This window comes from Pseudonaja textilis, chromosome 3 (assembly GCF_049901715.1).
Source record: "Pseudonaja textilis isolate UNSWEBS1 chromosome 3, rPseTex1.2, whole genome shotgun sequence".
In the NCBI taxonomy this organism is placed as follows: domain Eukaryota; kingdom Metazoa; phylum Chordata; class Lepidosauria; order Squamata; family Elapidae; genus Pseudonaja; species Pseudonaja textilis.
This window is the reverse complement of record NC_141992.1, coordinates 114,534,947-114,552,765: the sequence shown is the minus strand read 5'-3', so window position 1 is coordinate 114,552,765 and position 17,819 is coordinate 114,534,947.

The window sequence follows — 17,819 nt, the reverse complement described above, 5'->3', positions numbered from 1 at the left end:
GCAAAGCAGCAAATAGACATTTCCACAGCAAGAAAGAATGAAGTGTTTAACAGTAGAGGTCCTCTGAAAAGGCCAAGCTTCCACCATTTTTCAAAAACCCAATAAGGATGGGGATGGTTTGATCTTTGGAGCAGTGCTGTTCCTGAAGAGAGGCAGAAGTAGAAAAAAATCCCTTCCCTATGAGCCCTAGTAGAAGTATTCTGCAGGAGTATGAATCTGGAGGGAACTCTCTCTTCCAGAGTTTATTCAGTGGGTAAATACTAATGGAGAAGAGTTGAAGATATCCAAGATATCCATTCAGGTCTAAGTTGTGAGTTCTTTTCCTTCCCATTCTCCAACTCCCATCTCATAAGCAACCCAAGGGATTGCAGAGCACATGCAAAGTCACTTCCTCTATACTTTTTTATTGATGCCCACACAGCTTTTCTTCATCTTTAAGTCATCCATCCCAGGAAGAGTAATAACGCAACCTAAATTCAGAAGATGGTAGTTTAAGGGGACTGAGAGTTTCTGGTTGCCTTAAATAAGCAAGATCTAAATTTGGGATTATGAAAACCATCAAAGTCATTTAGATTTTGATACTATAAGCAACCGAGGAAGGTCTTTCAGTATATGAATTATACACTAGCAACATTTAGCATGCTACTGTAATTATTGGTGACTGTCAGCTGGCACATCCAGTGACAGCAGAACTGGGGACCAAGTGAGATTCCAAATGGTAAGAATGCAAATGGAAGCTTTATGTCAACAATTCTTGTATCTAATCAGTTGTATTTGGTTAATTGTATTCAAATCAGTAAGCTTTGGTATCCCTAAACTCAAATAATTGCTTCTGTGAGTTTTTTCTTCTTTCTTTTGTAGGTCAATGACAGATTTCTTTGTGGAGAGAACAAAAATTAAGCGATAGCTTAATTTGTGTTTGGGGCTGTTTTAGCCTGTCATTTGATCTCTTTCTTGAATGCTCAGATAGAATAAGATATCATAACATTAATCTTCCAAGGTTGTTTTAAGGATTTCTCTCATTTGTTATACGAACCACTCAGACAATGCCAGACAAATGCTATATGGACACAGTTTAGCTCCTTTTAGGTATGAAAAAATGGTTTGAATTATTTTTTTTGAAACAGCAGCAGTTTCCAGACTGAAACATGAAGAACTGTCAGCTGAGAAAGGCTTTTGTGCAACTGAAAGCAGGATTCATGAAGGGAACCATAAGCAAATGATGAGTTTAATCAGGAAAGTTTGATTACTGGACAGAGAAGTAAATGGCCTTTATGAGGTTTTGTGATTGGAGCGAGGTTGAAGCTGTCAGCTGGATAGTCTCTGTTGTCTAATACACTGTAGTCCTTTGCCAAATCCTAGGAATCTGGAATAGGGAACTGGTGTCTGAGGTGCCAGTCTCTGTTATCACAGAGTGATTGACCTTTCTAAATGCATTAGAAGTCAAAGTCCTCTAATCATGTGTCAATACAAGCAAAGCTCTGAATCTCTCCCTGGGCTCAGGCACTGTATCTTAGCTTCAGTCTTCTAATCCAGGAGATATGGTCCCAAATCTGCCTTTCACCCTGCCTGCCTCCCCTCCGTACCAAGGCAATAATGCCAATATTGACTTTCAACACAAGGTCAGTTCAGGGGCATTTCCCTCCACTTTCTCTTGCTTCTTTTTCAAAGTAAAGAGACAAAAAGTAACTTTGGGGCAACATTGTCCAAGGATTCTGGGAAATTTACAGCACAGAGAAAGAAAAAGCAGAATGAGTGAATGGAAGTGGCCCTGAATAGAAAACTGGTATTCAAGAGAGAATGATTTTTTTTTAAAAAAAATGTTTCTTTAAAACGTCACAAAGCATGTGAAATTCAGTAGGCTTCATTTTGATTTTCACAAAGCCATTGCTTGCATTTTCTGAAAGATATCTTTCAGAAACAGTATTTTTCACATTTAAACACTAATTTGCAATTATGCCACCAAACATGTGACCAGAACATCATGCCAATGATACAACTGATTATGCCCCCGGCAGTTCATTTGGTTACACATAGGAAAATAAGAGGTGGCAAGGCAAAATCACATGTGGCTTTTATTATGTTTTAAAATGTACTTGCATAAGCTTGCATCTCAGGATAGATTCAGCAAACAACTGGCAGCATGTGCAATGAAGGCTATGGAGCCACTGCTCATTATTTCACTTTTCATTTGGTTATGGAAAATGTTCAATTCCTCATTTCATAAAACTTTTCCATTTCCATGAATCCTGGAGAGGCTTTGTTCTGTCATGATGGTGGTGAACAGAAAATATTAGTTTGCTTTCCTGCTGCCATTTGAGAGGGCTTGCTTTTCGGCAGCATCCACAGAGAATGTCACAGCATGCTAGATAGCACTGATGGCAGCGCATACTCCTTTGTATGTGGGTGTGACAGAGACTCCTGTAAAAAAGGCGATGGGGCCTAGCTGCTGCTTAATGCAACATCCCCTCCCACCGACTGCACTCCTGAAGACCCCATAGCCACCTTGGATAGCAGGCTTCATGATATCATATTGGAGTAGCCAATGATTTGGGTGAATATTATTTTTCTGTAAGATTGATAGACGTGAGAACCATGGCTGAGCATTTAGTGCTTTCTTTCGTTTTCTTCTCAAGGTTCTCCAGGAAAAGCAATAAAGGCTCAGACAGAAGAGACAGAACAAAAGAACAGCTTAGCTTTAGAACTTTTTCCATTCATCTTCCTCATATAATTTTGAGACGTAAGCCGTGAACTTTTGACACATTGAGGGCTATTTCTTGTCCATCAGAATCCACTCCCCAAAATGCAGCATTCTAAGTCTCTGGCTGAGACTGGCCAACCACATTTTACTCCATTTGGACACCATAGTGTCTAAAGTTTCTCTGCAAGCAAATAATGCATCTTTTCTGCCTCCTTGTTTTTTTTTCTATGGAGTGCCACTTTTAGGGAAGGATAGAACTTGGTTTTGTCCATATACTCTGCTATCCTGCTTCATTAACTTTTGACAAGAAGCAGAAGAGAAAAGGGAAAGGTGAACTTTTTATATTTATTTACTATATTTCTGAGCATTAGATGGTAGAAAGATTGATCTACAGTACAGAGGTGATATTCAGCAGGTTCTTGACCAGTTCTGGAGAACTGGTAGCGGAAATTTTCAGTAGTTCAGAGAACTAGCAAATACCACCTCTGACTGGAGATTTTACAGTATCCTTCCCCTGCCACGCTCACCAAGCCATTCCTACAAAACCGGTAGTAAAAAAATTTGAATCCCACCACTGCTACAGTAGTATAGTTTTCCTCTGCTTTATAATAAAGGACTAGTACCACTCATGTCCTGGGTGTTATTCAGCATTTTTTTTTAAAGCAAGGAATTTACAATTAATTTTTATGCTGCTGTTTTCTGTATGTAGATCTCATGCATACACAAAAAAGCAGATCAGAAATTAACTGGGGAAAAAAGATGTCTAGAGGACAATACTGTTCCTTCCCATAATAAAAATAGTAAATATTCTATTGATTTCCAAAAGGCTGATATTTAAATTGATTCATTTATTATTTCCATTCCTATATTTTCAATAAATTGCTTCTCCATGCACTGAGCAATTGTATCAGCTAAAACAATACTGGCTGAATTCAGCCTTTTCTATTTGCACCAAATCAGATTAACACATATTTTTCTATTATTTGCAGCATTCCCATCTGTTTTAGAACTAGTGTTCGAAACCAAAGCAGCCAGCAGGTTTGATTTTAATTTACAAATTGTTTAAGGTTCCCTCCAATTTGTGAAAAAAATTTCTGGTAAATATCTGCACCATGAATGGAGTTGACCAAACAAATAAAGGATACAATATGCAGTTAGTAACACATTGCTGATTATTTTAATAGAGTTAGTCTTGAACAAATGCACTGCAACCAATTTTAGAGAAAAAGAAAATAAAGATGCTGAGCACTTTTAGTATAATTCTAAATGAGCTATACATTAATATTTTTGTTCAAAAACAAATATCTCTTCATCATTCTCCCTCCCTCCCTCCCTCCCTCCCTCCCTCTCTCTTTCTCTCCCTCCCTCTCTTACAAACTGGCAACAATAAATGCATGTTCCTAACCTTGATTCAACAAGCTGTTTTACATCCTTTAAATTATCACCCTTTTATGAAGGAGTATCTTTTCCTATTAGTTAAGATTATCAAATGTAATCCTGATGAACACAATAACCCTTCACAAATGTCATTAATCTGTAATGGAACATTCCCCCCTTCTTCACTCCACATATACACCAAAATGTCTGACAGTATAAATATGGAGCATTTTGACCTAATTATATAATTGGCTACTTGTATTTAATACCCTTAAGTGACCGGTGCAAGTTAGATGGTGGAGACTCATCTTCAAATTTTCCTAAATGTGGCATGAGAATGAGCATGCCTCAATGGTTGTTTTTATATGATGTATACTTATCACATTTTTGTAATCTCACCTCCCCCTGGCACTAGAAGAAGCTTAAAATAAAATTGCCTCTTCTGACATAATTTTTGTTATATACAGAAATAAAGATGCTTCATTAAGCCAAAGATTTTGGATTGGGATCTATCCAGGTCTCATTTGCTACTTTATACGGCTGTGGGAAGACTCATTTGCTCCAGCCTCAGAGTGTTGCTCCAGTGTTTCTCAATATTGTCAATTTTAAGATGTTTGGACTTCAGCTTCTAGTCAGGGACTACTGAAAGAAATTTCCTTATTGTATCCGATGCTTCCCACTGGGAATCCCAAAATATTTAGTTTCAATCTTTTCCCTAAGGTGACATGATGCTGGATCTATTGCAGCCTTCTCCAAGCCCAGGGTTAAAATATGGAAGTCTCTGAAGCAGAGATGGAGGAGTAGACACTTTTGAGAATTTTTCCCTTGTTTTCTATCATCCCTAAGCCACTTTAAGATAACTATAATTATTCAACCCACCTTCAACTATCTCAGCTCTCTCTGCCTATAGCACAATTAAGGCAGAACTGATAAGATGCAACAGATTCCTTATCTGTTTTTGTCACATTTGAATGGGTATTACTGATCCCCAGTGCAAGATAAAAATAATAATAATGCAAAATTGGCATGAAGAAAAAAAAACCCATACATATATTTCTCTGTAATGGGCTATATTTTTATACGTGGGAAGAATTTGATATGGGTGGAGCTTCTTTTCATTTGCCATCTTAAATGATACAATCCAGGAAAATCTTGACTGCATGATTCTGTACAAACCATCCTTCTGTTTTACTCTATCAGTTCCACTCTGAGTTACAGAGCTCAAAGTTTTTTTTTTTTTTAAAAAAAGACATATTAAATAAATACTGCTTGACAGTGGAAGAATGCCTTTATCATCCCCCATTGCTTGCTGACTTCATATAAGCTTATACCTTCAGTCTTCAAGGAAGAAAGAAAGCTGTGATCTCCATATTCCAACACTTTATATTTACCTTATCTGTCACATAATTAATAGATGACAGCTGAAAGATCAAGGTGGCTATCAAAGAAACTGAGACAACTTCATATGAAACTTGCTCTTTTGAATCATTCTAGGACTCTATCAAAGCATGTGTGATAATTTCATTTAAATCCTGGTTGTTCGGAATCTCTAATTTTTAACTGGTACATACTATTATTTAATATGCCACATTTCAAAGGCATTCAAAGCCAGTCTAATTTGTATTACAGAATTACATTATAATCTGCAAGGAGCACATCAGAGTGACTTAAAAAAAATTAACATAGAGCTCATCATGAAAGAAATTTCAGATGTTTCTTACACTACATTCATTATCGTCATTCATCAATCATCACCATCATCATCTTCATTTTAAAACAATTGCATTATATATTTAAAGTTTTGTTTTTTATGTAATCAGGTTAGATATTAGAGTTCTGGGAATATTTTAAATTGGAATTGAGATCCCTAGGTCCTGTTTTAAATAAATTCAGAATCACCCTGAACCATGCCATTTCATGTTAGATTTGTGTTTCTGCCTAATCAGAACAAAGCTTTGACTGTTATCATACACCAGACATTCTCTCCATACTGTTTTAATTCCAGCAAGGGCAACAGGTTGAAAACAAATAGGCAAAATATGTTTATACTGACTAACTCCCTTGCAAGAAGAGAATGAGGGAGGGAGGGAGGGGAAGGAAGGAATTGGCAATTTTTCCTGTTTCAGAGACTGATGCGTGAATATTCCTATACGCAGAACTGAAATGAAACTGCTTCTGCAATTTTTTTCAATATCTGTGTTAGCATTATTGGATGAATGTGTAAATGTTTCCCATCTCTAAACAAAATCTAGGATAGCTATCCACAATTTAGTGAGATTTGATTTCACTGTTTGTATGAAAATTGATAGTATTCATTTCTATTTTTTATTTCAAATACAAACCTCAATACAGCTTCCAGTAAAAAAAATTTTTTTACAATTTGTTACATATCAATACTGTAGTAGTTAGATGACATACAGTAGCAAGTAGCACTTCAAGACATTATATAGCTAGCGAGATTTTACTAATTAAAAATCTGATTTTTTTAAAAAAATTAAATCTTAAATAGAAATCAAGAAAAGCTTAATCAACCACCTATATAATCTGGTCTTGACAGGACAATGATGGACTATCTTTTATTTCTATTTATACAAAATTAAATGCCTCAGAAATAAAAAAAAATCTTTAATATCATTAAGGAAAGTCAGTACATGTATTCTTAATTTTCATGGTGCCAAATGTTAATACATTTAATAATAATTAGAAGGATGGTATTTTATCCTATTTTGTAGTAATCTTGTTCAGTAGTAACCATCTTGTATGCTCTGTGCCAAGACTTATTTTAATAACACAAAAAAATCCTACAGAAACTACACCGCTGAGACCGATGCTTCATACATACAAATATTTTGAACATTATTAGTTTCAGGTGCTTAACAAAATTCTCAGCTTAGCCCCCAAATGATCATCTTTTGCCCTTTCTGGCTTCTTCTGCCCTAGAATATATATCAGTCTATTCAAAATGCAGGGTCCTGGATTTCATTAAAGAGTCAATTATCAAGAGTGAAAGTTATTTTCCCTCAGAAGCAAGCAGTCTGTGCTCCTGTTTTGACATAAGATAAGGACAGGGTGGATCCCTTTTCTCCCGAGAGTGTCTTCATTTGCTTCCCTATTCTTAGTGAGGATCATATGGCTGTTTTGTGAGTATTCCTAATCAGCTTTTGGTACCCTGCATGATTCCTATGCCTTGCCAGAACCAAATAATGTTTTTGTTAGGAATGATGGTCACCTAACAGTTGGGTTGGAAATATATAAACCAGAATAGTAATTTAATGTTGTATCTTTAAGAAAATGCTGTAATTGTGATTGGCTGAGGTTCCTCCAACAGCCATAAGATGGAGCCAGAAACCTGGTTTGTTCTCCTTGCATCTCCTGTTTTGCCATATTGCCGGATCGTCGTTCTACTTGGATTGCTGTGGGTCTTGCAACTGTTAACAAACTCCATTTACTGAATTTTGTTTATGATACTTGACTTCGTTTTTGGATTATCCCTGGACTGATACTAACTGCTTTAATCGTGTATGATTTGGACTGTTTGTTGGACTTTGTTTACCCATTTACTGGATGTAAAACCTACATTTTACTATTCAGTGTATCTTTGTGCTGGTTGTGTGTTATTCCTCACCACTCTCACTACATTTCCCTGAGTGCACTCATTCTCCTAATGGGGAATACCTCAACAGTTTTCTTTTCAAAGTTTCATCCTCAGATCCAACAAAGTTGCTCTTCCCTGCCTGCACTGCTGGATATAATCTTTTAGGCTGGTTAAGTTGGAAAGAGTATCATAAAATGGCAGCCTTGAAACGGCTACCATGCTAGCTATGGCTGGTCACAAAATATAATACACCTTTGTATCAGAAGGCACAGTGAGTTTCTCTCCACCACCTTCTTTTAGTGCATCAGGATGCACTCGGTTAGTTCAACTTATTTTTGCCTTATTTTTTATTATTATCTTGAGCTAGGATGGGAAACAGAGGAGAATTGTCAAACCAACATTGGGTTGCAGTTGCTTACTTTGTTTATCATCAAAAAATGCTAACAGCATCCTAAAATCTAGCATGTTGTTTTGCAACCTGCAAGTGTTCAATTTAATTTTTAAAACTGAATCTTTAAAGCAAGGAGAACAGCAGGTAACAAAGGAAGATTCCAGAAATGATGCTGGGAGGGTAGGGCAGGGCAGCGGTACCACTAGGGTGTTTATTGTTATGTAAAGAGATCCATGTTGCCTCAGAAACTTTCATTTCTACTTTTCTGCAAAGCTTAATGATCAGAAAACCCCCCTCTACTTCCCCTGGAAATCTTTTCTCTCAGAGCTTTGACAGAATGTGGGATTCATTCACTCTTTTGAACAGTAATGCTGAAAATGCCCCTTTATTACAGGTATGGCATAGAAAATGTGAACAGTTTTACCTATCTGTTAAAAATTACATTAGAATGCACACTTCTGTCCTTAATTCACAAAGTCCATTTAAATGTGGACTTTTATCTTTTTCTCTTGCAGGATTTAGTTTAAAATCTCATTGATCAGGCTTGGAAGGCTGTTCTTCACAGTCTTTGGGAACAGCAAGCTCTAAGGAAAATGGTTGCAAAGGCTGTTGACATACCTCCTCCAATTTCTCCCACAATAACAACATTATGAGATGGGTTGGGCTGAGGGACTGTAATTAGTCCAAGGTCACGCAGCAGCTTTTGTGCCTAAGGTGGAACTAGGACTCACAGTATCCCGATTTCTAGCCACCACGCCAAACTAGGTCTCTTTTTTACTCTACTTATTTCACTTTTCTATAAAAAAAAATAGGATGAATTTTAAGTTGTGTTGCTTTCCACTTCTGTCTATCTGTCTGTATGGGTCTTTTATATTATTACAGCCCCTCCACCATCAGAATAAAGAGCAGACAGGCCCAACATGATAATGTAAATTCCATCTGTAAAATAAGAGGTCCAGCTGTCACAGTAACCTTCTAAGACAGTAAGAAGTACAAATGTCCAAATTGGCTGGATTACTACTTCTACAATTTTCAGATAGCATGGAATTATGGGAATTGTGGTCTAATACATTTTGAGGGCAACAACTCTGGGAAAGCCGAAAAGAAATCTATACCAAGTTGTCAAAGTTTAGAACAGTAAACTGGCCAACAAGGTCAACAAACAATTTTCACATATGATAACTAAGTAGAAGTTCCATATTGAGGGACAGTATATGTTTGAAAACAACTACTGGACCCACACATTAGAGGAAGAAACTCTTATTTGTAACAAATTCAAATTATGAGAAAAATATATGAGCAGACAACAAAGGAAGAGTCCAGCCTTTTTGATATAAACTTCTTTTAATATTTCTTTTGATGTTTCATATCAGTACACCTTTCTTTTCAATAAGGCAATTTGATATGCAAACTCCACATCAAACTGAAATGCAATTACATGGTAACAAAACCTGGAGAGTTTATACAGGCCGCAGATAAGTACCATGTGGTGGTTGGGTATGCTTACTCAGAGGGTCATCTAGACATAATGCACAAAGCTGTTTTTCATGCTAATGGAAGACTTCTGGGGTTATCAGAACTAAGAGCAAAAATAAAATCACTGTGTCAATAGAACAGGTTTCCTTACACTTAATTGAGGGCCACATTTCCCCTGCTCCTAGCTAGCATAAACCATTCTAGCAATTGTGGTCTCAAGAGGGAGATATCTGACTATGATACTCGCTTTATTGCCCTACCTATTGTCCCCATGTATGAGCAAAAACAAAGGTGACTGGTCAACATCAAGTTAAGAGCTTCCAGAGGGATTTGGCTGCTCCCATCAGATATTGCAGGACTTTTTTCTGATCCAGCAAGACAATGGTTTGCACTCTCTAAACTGTTCAAAAAGAAGCAAAGAGGCTGAGATTTCCTGTTACTTTGTTCATCTTTATTCATGTCAAATATGCATGGGTGAGATTGGGATGACAAAGGTGAGTGACGTTTCTTTGCTGACACCCTCTCATCTCTCTGTCTGTTGTTGCAGGTTGCTTGAATTTCAGTTGTGGGAACAATGGGTGCAGCCATGTTTGACATAAAGCAATGTTTATAAGGGCTTTTTTTTTTACTTCATTTTGACAGAGATTGGTTTTGAGGATGGGCCAATAAAGCTCTGCTTGGGACAAAAGGAATGAGACTGAATGCTCTTTCTTTCTTTTTTTCACTTTTCATCTCAGGTTTTCTCACCTATTTGAAAGTTCCTTCTGTATGTGTCATTTTAAGGATGTTAGAAGTTAAACCTTTTGTTAAATTATTTAGAGCTTTTCAGACTGCCAATCTAAGCAGGATTAAAGCTGAATATATTTTTGTTTTTCCTGTCCTATAGTCTGCACTTAATAAAATTTCAACATAACATCCCCCTGCCTCAAATTAATATTGACCCCATGATCCCCCTCCCCAGTTCAAGACAGAAATATAATTGGAAGAATTCTTCCAATTATAGGAGCAAATAATCCATCTCTTACTTCAAAGCCAGTAAATACTATTTTATTTTGATTTCCTATATATATTTAAGGATATTTTAGTCAAACCTGGTTTGCACACTTACCAAGCTGCATCTTTCCCTCTTGCCATACATCTAAATGCAGGTGCATCGTTTGGAATATCTCATGCCAGCCACAAAACAAACTGAGCTGCAAGGACCTAAAAACAAGGATATAGAACCTGTGGAAACAGCAAGAAGCACCAAAAATTGCAAGGGGAGGAACTGGAAGAATAGCAGATGATGCTGACCAGGGCCTGGGTCAGAAAATTGGCTCCACAAATGGCCAATCCAGCACACTCTGGATGGAATGGATGTTCAAGTGCAAAGGTGCATTTTGGTACACTTTGGAACCACGGTCTGCTCTCAGCCTATGTTTAAAAAATGCTAATGCAAACAAAAGTACAGTAAGGATGTCTTAAAGCTTGTGGACTGAGGATGCCATGAAAGCAAAAAGGGTATGAATGGTTCTACATATAATCTACTATTTTAATGGCAAAATTTCTGCTTACTGGAAATAGAATACAGGGCAGAGTTCAAAGAATTATATGCATCCCAGGCCTATTTACATTCACTGAGTTTGATTCTGACCCACTCTCCATTAAATTAGTGCAAAAGATTTTTCTACAATGGGAATTTTCAGCTGAATTTTTGTTCTCAGTTTGGATATCCCTTAAGGTGTGATAACTACAAAGCAAACTAGAATAACAGGAATGTAGGAACAGATGTTATTTGGATTCTTGGGCATGATAAAGAATTCCAAGAATCCCCAATGCCCAATTATCTACATGATTATTCTTTTTTACTCCATGCATTATAAATCTACTTCGAGTAAAATAAACAAAATCAAGTCTCTACCTAATGTTCAGATTACGTAGATCAAAAGAGACATATTCACATACAGGCCATTGCTTTATCACCCAAAGCACAGAAAACACAACCAAATATACATGCATTCAAATGAAATCAATTAATCCTGTGCTAATGATCAAACTGCAATGTGTACAGAGGACAATTATTCTCTTTTTATTTCTGTTACATTCTACAGCATTATAATGAGATTTAAAAGCTGTATACTTCCAGACTTCATGTATCATAAACAAGAAAAACAAAGTCCTTGGTTTGCTTAATTTCTAGAAAAAGGCATTCTGATAATCACATCTATACATATCTCTCTCTCCCTCTCCCTCCCCCCTCTCTCATACACACATACATACACACATACACTCCTTCCCATAATGCACCTTACATTAAGGAGCCCACTCTCTGAGTTAAGCAGTCTTACTTCATATTATACCTTTAAGCTTAAGTGAAATATGGCTTCCAAGGCTGACACAAGTATATTCGGGTAGTCAAAGAATGTGCATCCAGCATGAGGACCAATGAACTACTGAACCAAACTATTAAAAAAACAAGAGGATTGTGGATGTTAGATCTGGGAGGACGGTTCAAGAATGGAGGCAAGACTCAGATAGCAACAACAGCTCTTTATTTGTGACTTCAGATCTGAGGAACTAACCCCAGCCACAGCAGCCCCTTATATAGGGCTGGCTGCGGCTAGGCAGCCAATGAAGGCGATTTGAGTTTGCTGCTCTTGGCAGGGCCAATCGCGGCAGCCCGTTTACTGGCCAATCGCATCAGTCTATGGCGACCAATCACGATCGGCTATCAGCGGGCCAATCAGATTTGCAGGCTACGAGCCTGCTAGTCCAGAACACCCCTCCCCTCTCGGTTCCGTTTAAGGGGTGGAGTAATATAGTCTCGCAGGTAGGCAGGTCTTCGCACCTGTCTGCCTGACTTACGCAGTTCCGCTTGACCCTGTTCAAACCCGGGTACAGATGGACTGCTTGCTGGATCGAACAGGAACGGTGAACCGGTGCCATGGTTAGGGCTCTCCTCTGGTGCCCCCGGGGTGATAGAGTCCTCAGCCTCGCTGTTACTGCCATGGCTCCCGGGGCTCGCTGAACCTGCCTGGTTGCTGCTTCTTGGCGAAGCGTTTGACTGTCCAGTCTCAGCTGCAGCTGGTGAGTGTTGCCAACCATGGTGCGGTGATCTCGGTGTTAGCTCGGAATAAACAGGTGTTGGTTCTAATTCTGAGTTCACTGCTTCCCCTCCCCCCCAGTGTCAAAATTAGGGTCAGGGTTGGAAGATGTGGTTAGTTGGGAGCGCAGTTGGTCAATATGGCGTTTCCATGGTCTGCCATCAGTGGTGAGTAGACGGCAGGAGTGGGGACCCGTAACTTGAGTTACCTGGGCAGGAATCCAAAGGGGATCCCCAGAAAATTTTTTTGCGAAAACAAGGTCTCCTACCTTGAAAACACGGTGCTTGCTGCTGGAACCCAGGGGCTTTTCCGGGGTGTAGGCAGGGTGCAAATGATCTAGAGGTGATCTGAGTTTCCTGGCCATCAGGAGTTCAGCTGGGCTCTTGTTGGTCGTGCTGTTTGGTGTGATGTGTTGCAGGAGCAGCATTCTAGTGACTTTGTCGTGGATGTTGCCTTGATCCATTTTCTGCAGGATTTTCTTTGTAAACTGAACCATTCGTTCAGCCCGGCCATTCGCCGCAGGATGAGCCGGCGATGTGAGTGCATGTCGGATGCCCCGTTCCGCTAAATACTGTTCAAAGGCTAAGGCAGTAAATTGGGGCCCATTGTCAGAGACCAGGACATCTGGTAACCCGTGTGTGGCGAAGAGTCTGTTCAGTTTTTTAATGACCGCCTCAGTAGTGGTTGCTTTCATTTTATTGACCTCAAGCCAGTTTGAGTAGGCATCTACAGTTATTAAGAAGGTGTGGCCTCTCGTAGGTCCCGCAAAGTCAATATGAATGCGAGACCAAGGACCCCTGGGTGTTTCCCATTCTGCTGGTGGGGCTTTAGGTGGAGCTGAGTGGTTTTCCTGGCATTTGTTACATGAGGCGACCCAGGTTTTGATTTGTTTGTCCATACCTGGCCACCAGGCGTAACTTCTTGCCAGCGCTTTCATATGCACGATGCCCGGGTGTCCATCGTGTAGCATTTGCAAGACCCTTTTTTGTAACTTAGTTGGTAGAACAACTCGGTCTCCCCACAAAACGCACCCCTTTTGTGAAAAAAGTTCCATTTGTCTGTTTTTAAATGGCTTAAACATTTCCTTAGTGTCATAATCTGGCCATCCCCTCTCCACCCAGCCAAGAACTCATGCCAAACAAGAGTCTCTTTTGGTTTCAAAGGCGATGTCTTGGGCCGTTAGTGGAGGCGATGGCATTGTCTCTATTTGCAGTACCCGGAGTGTGGGAGCTGGGTCTTCCTGTGGCTCGGGTAGCGGTGAGCGGCTCAAGGCATCTGCATGGGGAATAGATTTCCCCGGGCGATACTTTAATTGATAGTCGTAGGCAGTGAGAAATTCTAACCATCACGTCATTCTGGGGGAGAGAATGTGTGGAGTAGGTTTGTCACCCGCCAGGATCCCAAGTAGTGGCTTATGATCCATTATAATAGAAAATCATCTCCCATAAACATATTCATGAAATCTTTTAATTGCAGAGACAATAGCAAGGGCTTTCTTATCTAAATGGCTATAGTTTCTTTCTGTTTTTGATAGAGTTCGTGAAAAAAATGCAATTGGTGCTTCTGAGCCGTTTGGTACGACATGGCTCAGGATGGCCCCCACCCCAAATGGTGAGGCATCACACGTGACAGTCAAAGGTAGTGTCTCGTTATACTGAATTAGTACTGCCTTTGAGGTAAGGAGGTCTTTTACTTGCTGGAAGGCGTGTTCCTCCCGACGTCCCCAAATCCAGGATGCCCTTTTATCGAGTAGTCTATGAAGGGGCTCAGCAACAGTCGCCTTCTGGGGTAGGAAGATGTTATAAAAGTTAATAAGTCCCAGGAAGGCTTGGAGGTCGATTTTGTTTTTGGGTCTTGGGGCGTTTTTGATAGCTGCCAATTTTTTTTTCTGTGGGGTGGATTCCTTGCTTGTCAAGGAGGTAGCCAAGAAACTCCACCCTTTCTGTGCAAAGCTGGCACTTTTCCTTCTTAACCTTGAGGCCAGCGTTTTTGAACCTCTGTAGGACTGTTCTGAGGAGTTTTTCTAATTGGTTTTTGTGGGTGCTGCTATTAATACGTCATCAAAATAGGACACGACCCCTTTTATCCCTTGTAATAGTCTCTCCATCAGGCTTTGAAAGAGGCCTGGGGCTACGCTTACACCAAACTGGAGCCTGTTGCATTTGAATGCACCACGATGTGTGACTATAGTTTGGGCTTCTGCAGTCTCGGGATCAACTGGCAGCTGTTGATACGCTTGGGCCAGATCTAATTTTGTGAATATTTTGCCACCTCCAAGTGAATGCAGGAGATGTTGAACAACTGGTACTGGGTAGGTGCTCTGCTGTAGCGCGTGATTGAGGGTGGCCTTGTAGTCACCGCAGATTCTTATGGACCCGTCAGGCTTTATGGGGGTGACAATTGGTGTCTCCCATCGGGCGTGGTCAATAGGTTCTAACACGCCTTGCGCAATTAATTTGTCCAGTTGCTCGTCAATTTTGGATTTGAGAGCAAAGGGAACTCGGCGTGGCTTTAGGCGAATGGGTGCAATGTCAGGGCAAAGATTAAATGAAATAGGGGACCCCTTGTACTTGCCTAGGCTTTCGTTGAACACTTCTTGGAAGTTGTGGATGAGAGCCGCCTCCCAGTCATTGTCTTCAGTATGATGGATGCCAGCCATTCCGATTCCTAATGGCGCGAACCACTGAAGACCCAATAGACTTGGCCGGTCTCGGTCTACAATGGTGAGTGGTAGAATTGCCTTATGTCTCTTGAACGAGACCTGCACATGGCGGGTACCTGCGACTGGAATCCAGTTCCCTTGATAGTCTTTCAGTATGAGTCTCTGACTGTTGAGGTCTTGGCGTTGGATGTTGGGGATTAGCTGCTTGAGTGTTCTCCAGGATACCATGGATAGTGATGACCCAGAGTCGATTTCCATGTTGCACGGTTTGTTTTCAATCGTGACCTCTACTCGGATCTTTTTAGCATCTAGTGATGAGGCGTGGCTGATGGTGATGGTTTGATGAGCCTCCTCTCGTCTGGGGGTGTCGTTAAACCTTCGGGGTCTGCTGTACTGGTTCCACTGGTTGCTAGGGCGGTCCCTCTGCGTGGTGGCATTGCCATCATTTATCTTGGGGCTGCTCCCTCTCCGTCTGGGGCTGGAATTTCTCTTGTTTCTGCATACTTTTGCGATGTGTCCCCGTTTCTCGCAAAAACGGCATATGGCGTCTAAGAATCTGCATTCGGATCGGGGATGGTTTCCCCCGCATCCAGCGCATTGGTAGTTGGATTTGCGACCCCGCTGGTCCCGTTGCTCATGTTCTGACCGGAGCCTGTGGACTTCTTCTTCCTCGCTGTCGGAGGATGACTCGACATCTTCGTGATGGGTGGTCAATGTGTACTTGTCTGAAGGTTTCCCAGCATCGTTGGTGGGTTGGTGGTTGGTCCCGCTGGTTTGACGCATTCGTGCTGCCGATTTACGAGTGGCTTCGGCTGCTGTGGCGTCTGCTATGGCATCTGCAAGCGAGATGTCCCCCTTGGCCATGATCTTGCTCTGGACGGTTGGGTCTCTGAGGCCAAGGATGATGCGATCTCTCATGGCTTCTTCGAGGTTGGCGAAGCCACACAAACCGCCCAGGTTCCTCAGGTCTGCCACAAACTCCCCAATGCTCTCACCTTCACGTTGGTCCCTCTGGTAGAACTCATGTCTGCGAATGAGAGTTGGCACAGCTGGGGCGTAATGGTTGTGCAGGATGGGAGCAAGGGTGTCTCAATCCATGGTTTTAACTTCAGCTGGCTTGGCTAAGGCTTTAGCCATCTTAAAACCGGCTGGTCCACAATGGATTAGAAAAATGGCTCATTTCTTGCTGTGCGTGGCATCTTTGAGGTTGTTGGACTCCAGGAACATTTGAAATCTGTCCATGTACGAGTCCCAGTCTTCGCTAGCTGGATCGAATGGTGCGGGTGGTATAGCACTGCTGGCCATGTCGCCGTCATTGCGCTCTGTCAGCCACGTGTTCCTTCAGCTAGCTCAATTCAATAGCTTTCGTTGCCTCCGCATCCCATCCTTGTCGCCAGTGTTAGATCTGGGAGGACGGTTCAAGAACGGAGGCAAGACTCAGATAGCAACAACAGCTCTTTATTTGTGACTTCAGATCTGAGCAACTAACCCCAGCCGCAGCAGCCCCTTATATAGGGCTGGCTGTGGCTAGGCAGCCAATGAAGGTGATTTGAGTTTGCCGCTCTTGGCAGGGCCAATCGCGGCAGCCCGTTTACTGGCCAATCGCATCAGTCTATGGCGACCGGCTATCAGCGGGCCAATCAGATTTGCAGGCTACGAGCCTGCTAGTCCGGAACAGTGGACATTAGTGATCTGGTCTATGTGGCAGCTAAAAGTGAGTTGAAGGTGGATGACAAGATCAGGGACTGGATAAAAGCAATGGTGCCATAAGACCACATGATTTCAACCCACCTTCATGATGCGCAATATGCACCCTTGAGTAGCACTTCTAGAATGGAGCACCTTAACCTCTAATTGGTGTAGATTAGCTATGGGGAGACACTGAGATAAAGGATATTAGCCACGGTGGTGCAGTGGTAAGAGTACAGTACTGCAGGCTACTTCTGCTACCTGCTGTCTGTCTGCAATTTGACAGTTCATAACTCACCAGGCTCAAGGTTGACTCAGCCTTCTATCCTTCCGAGATGGATAAAATGAGGACCCAGATTGTTGGGGGAAATATGCAAACTGCTGTAAACTGCTTAGAGAGGGCTGTAAAGTACTGTGAAGCGGTATATAAGTATAAGCGCTATTGCTATATCCTGTCCTTTGGAACATCGTTCTCCCCAGAGTGAAGTCAGCTCCCACCCCCTGACCTTTCACAAGAGCTTGGAGACCTGACTATGCCGGTTGGCCTGGGGCTCCAATGGGGAGTGTCATCCTGAAGGTGGGTGATAGATTAATAATAGATCCCACTTCCCCGCTTGCTTATCCTACTCCTCCCATCTTTTAGATATAGCTGATAATTTGTATTTTTATTTTATTCTTACTATATATATGTTTCTCTGTTGCTTTATTCTTTTTGACATTGTAAGCTGCCCAGAATCACCTCATGTTCAGATGGATGGCAAACAAATTAAATAAATAAAAATACAGCATGCAGACATGTCCTCTGAATATGGTTAGTGAACTGTACCAGGATGAGGAAATTGAAT